Below are 4,517 nucleotides of genomic sequence, written 5' to 3'. Positions count from 1 at the left end.
AAAAAAAGGCTGAGAGAAAAGTTATGTTATACTGAAACTAGAGGAGAGTAAATAGGGAACTTAACGACTCAGGGGCTAAGTCAAGAGCTTCTTACTCTTGTGACAATAATTTGAGTCCCAGCTCTAGTGCAAAGTGAAATCGATTGAGTGGTCTGAGGTTCTGACCCCCAGTGGGTAGCAGCTAGCTGTACAAACAATGCATAATATTCTGGAGGGATCTAGGACAACTGGCAGTTTGTGCTCACTAAAGACATGAGACTGAAGTGGAATGCAGAATAAACCACCTCTTATGTGTGCAGCAGGTGGTCTTCCCAAGTCAAGGTTAATGGCATTTGTGCAGGGAGTGTGGGAAAGCATGCATTACTGCTACCATTGCCACAAACGGCCTGTGAATAGATTAAGGGACTTCTGTTTCCATAACAATGAGTCACTTAATCTAAATGAACAAAACTGTATTTAAAAAAACAGAAACAAAAATTCTATACACCACCTTCACGACACACAAAATGCTTTTGTCCTAGCAACAAACCAGGGAGAAAGAAAGAGAGGTAATGTGTGCATGTAGTAAATACACATCCTCCGAATGAAGTCTTCTAGGGCTTTCTGTTTACCAGTAATTAGTTTTCAGGACAGTGCCAATGGCACCAAGTCCTTGCAACTAATTAACGGCAGTTTTCTGGCTCAGTATTATTACTTCTCTGCAATTATAGCTAGAAGACAAAACACCAGGAGCCAGCAATAGGCTACATTCTGTTTTTTCCCTCTAAAACTTTGTTTACTCCCAGACCCACCATGCCCATTGTTTCTCTGTTTTTAGGACTCATCTGTGGATTGCTGTTGATGTTTTGTTCTCACTTCCCAGGGGCAGGGAAATGCCAGCTTATCTGGGGAACAGATGAACAGTTAAGCTAGGCCATCCTGGAAATGCTACATATCAGTAAGTTATCCATACCTCTCAGAACCAAGCCTCACCACTACATGAAGTTAGTCTATCATCTACGAAACCCACCAGCCTTAAACAGCGAAGGGACTCTTGTGCAGAGTTTCAGGAGCATCCAAGGTAGGAAACTGACCGCTATTTATTTGTGATTTACATCATATCTTGAATAACTTTAAGTGCGCCAATTAGATCACCTGACTCAGTTAGGCACCTGTGGTAATAGCCTCCTGTCCCAGATCTGGACTTTAGCGTCCAAGACCTGGGTGCTTACCTGAAACTCCCCCAAGCTCACTGCCAGCTTGGATATTCTCGCTGCCACCAGGTCAGGAATTAAGGCCTGACCCCCCTTTCTCTCTCTGGTGTCCCCAACCCTTCCTTGGGGACCCCAGACCAGACCCTGGGTCTCTCTCTCTCTCCTCTCCCAGCTTCCCCCCTTCCTGGTTAGCCGGTGCAATGCTATACTTCACTCCTTGAATACAACCGAGAGGCAATCTAGCTTCCCTGAGGCTAGGCTTCACTAGTCAGCTCACACAAGAGATTCCCCCTCCCTTGTCCTGCAGCCTTCCCGCCCTGGGACAATAGGAAGGGGAGACACAGAGTTTGGGCTTTTCCCTCCCCCTCTGCCTCACTAGGAAAGAAACTTCCACAAGGTTTAAAAAGAAAACTTTATAGAAAAGAGAAAGAAAATATAAAACAAAATCTTGCATTAAGAAACTCAATACAGGCTCTTGCTTATAAGAAAATATGAAAAACAGTCTGATTTAAAAGATAGCCCGATTAACCAGTCCAACAAACAACATACAGTAAATACAACCAAAGCTCATCATAGCCGAGATTACTTGCTTCCTTGTACTCACAGATGTTTAGGAGAAACGTTGAGATAAGATGGAGTTAGGAGAAAGCTTGTCCCTCACAGCCGAGGAAACAACCAAGACACAGCAATCCACATCTGTACATGCAACACAAAGCTCTTCATAGCCGAATTACTTTGCTTTCCTTTGTACTCACAGACTTTTAGTAGAAATTTGAGAATAAGAGGAAGATAGAAGGAAACTTGTTTACCCATACCGAAAACAACAAAGACCCGAGTATCCAAATTCCCGCCCCTGACTTTAAACAATCCAGGTCTCTGATTGGTCCTCTGGTCAGGTGTTTGGTTACCCTTTCCAGGTAAAAGAAACTTAATCCTTACCTTACCTATCTACTTATGACAGCACCTGAATCCAATTAGAGCACCTGACTTCAGTTAGAGCACCTGACTCAGTCATGGATATAAACCCCTGCTTCAGTCAGACAGGGTTGGTAGTTGAGAGAGAAAGGTTGGATTGGAGCAGAGTGCAGATTGCAGAAGAGAAGAGTTTGTCCCAGAGAGAATAGAAGGTTTGGAGGAGTGCTGCGGTGGATTGGGAAGCCACAGAAACCCTAGGTAAGGGGCACCAGGCTTGTATAGAAGAGAGGCGAGAAGCCCCTTCACAAGCTGACGGTATGAGAGGGAAGTAACCCAGGGGAAGAAAACGCTAGTCAAGTGGTTCACCACCAACCCCAGGGCCCTGCGGTGGACCTGGAGTAGAGGGCGGGCCCAGGTCCCTCCCTCTCCACTCCCCTCCTCCAAGGACACTAGGGGAGTGATTAAGAACTGGTTCAGAGGCCAAGCAATAGCGCCCTGAACCTACCCAGAGAAGAGAAAGCGCGAGGACCCAACAGAACAGTACCGGCAATTTGCCACACTGGTGTCAGGAGTGATTTGCGCGCTGGGGACATAGTCCAGGGGGAGACAAACCCTCCCACCCTTAAGATGGACGACGTTCCAAGGCCCTATACATGCCACCCGCGGCCCAGCAGGAGGCTACCAGGGTCCAGGCAACCGCCCAACAAGAGGCGACTAGATTGCAGCAAGAGACTAATCAGCTGCTGCTGAGTCAGGCTGCTCAGGACCGAGCCCTGCTGAGAGACCTAATAAGCCAGAATGAAGAGATCCTTATGACAGAATCACCAGGGAAGGGACCCGGACCATACGGGCTAGCCATTATTTACAAAAATGACCAGGGAGGATGATGTGGAAGCATACCTCCTGGCTTTTTGAGAGAACAGCCCGCGGAGGCCTGGCCCCGAGAACAATGGTCTGGTATCCTTGCCCCATTCCTATGTGGGGAAGCCCAGAAGGTCTATTACGAATATGTCTGCAGAAGCTGCCAGCAAACTATTCCCAGTAAAGGCAGAGATCCTGGCCAGGTCGGAGTGACAACGGCACTACGAGCCCAGAGCCGTTCCATGAATGGCGATATATGGAGGACAAGACACCCGAACGCAGTGTTTGACTTGATCCACCTGACCCGGAAATGGCTGCACCCTGAAGCCCATAGCTCTGAGGAGAGATGGAGGTACTAATATTGGACCGGTATATGCGGGGTTACCACCCAGGACTCAGGACTTGGGTGGGTCAGAATGACCCCTCTACCTATGATGAGTTGGTCTCCCTCGTGGAAAGAAAACTGTGCAGCCCGCGAACTGTTCAGACTCCAAGCGGGGCAACACGGCAACCCAGGAAGACAACCCAAACCCAAGGCCCCAGACTGTCGAGAACTCTAGAAAACTATAACTGGAGAAACGACAGTGAGGAATGGCTCGAGGCCAGAAAGGGACCTGGGGGTTTGGGAAGAGTGGTGGGGGCCGGCCAACTAGCCCAGGCAGGGGGTGATAACCGGAATGAGGGGATGGTGTTATGAATGTGGGGAATTGGGGCATATAGCAGCCCAATGTCCCAACAAGGAGGTGCCTATGCAGTGTAATCTGGGGAAATTATGGGAGCAATGGTGGCCTGATCAACCTGGTAGGGGTTACATTGACCTCACAAGGATTTACCAGACAGTAAAAATGAATGGTATAAAAACCATAGCATTAATAGATTCGGGGAGTGCTGTCACGTTGGTCTCGGGAAAGTGTGGAACAGACCAACTAACTCGGCGCCAAAAGCACTAACATGCGTACATGGCACGTAGATTTTTACCCTACAATTCTAGTACGGATTGAAATCCAGGGAATACCACCAGAGTTTCTGGCAGGAGTAGTCCCCAGCTCCCTTATCCTGTTTTGATTGGGAGAGACTTCCCTGGGTTTGAGAACTTACTGACCCAATAGAGGCACGAAGAGGGTAGCAACCCCCAGGTTGAGACAGAGGCAACTAAAGATAGCCTCGCCCCAAGGTTTGCTGAATTTGCCTCCAGAATTTTCCTCCCGGAAAACCCCGCAGGGCTAGGCGAGAACGAAGGGCGGCTAAAAAGTTAGGGACCAGGATTCTGGCAGCTAATCAAAAGACTTCCCTTGTGGGTAGGCGAAACCTGCCAGGAGACAAGGAGAAGGTTCCGGTCACGGAGGCTCAGAGAGAGGTTCCTGGCCCAAGTGGGAGCACCCCAGGGAGGAGAGTTGAAATATGCCCCTGGAATTAGGTCAGTTCAGCACTGCACGGTGAGACCTTTGGCAGGACCAGGCCAAGATCTCATTATATGCGAACGTGGAGGAGAGGTAGTGGAAGTAAATGGAGTGCCTGTAGAAGGAAAAGTCAAAGGCCCAAGGCCAT

The 4,517-nt window shown here is 48.6% G+C and overlaps 1 pseudogene; it reads left to right on the top strand.

Moving 5' to 3' along the window:
- Nucleotides 1–792: 792 nt before the first annotated feature.
- The window catches only part of LOC116822267 (uncharacterized), a 42,723-nt pseudogene continuing 38,998 nt past the window's right edge, over nt 793–4,517 (top strand).

The sequence above is a fragment of the Chelonoidis abingdonii genome, chromosome 6 (genome assembly GCF_003597395.2).
Source record: "Chelonoidis abingdonii isolate Lonesome George chromosome 6, CheloAbing_2.0, whole genome shotgun sequence".
Lineage (NCBI taxonomy): Eukaryota > Metazoa > Chordata > Testudines > Testudinidae > Chelonoidis > Chelonoidis abingdonii.
Note: the sequence above shows the minus strand (reverse complement) of the source record. Positions and strands in the feature narration are given on the sequence as shown.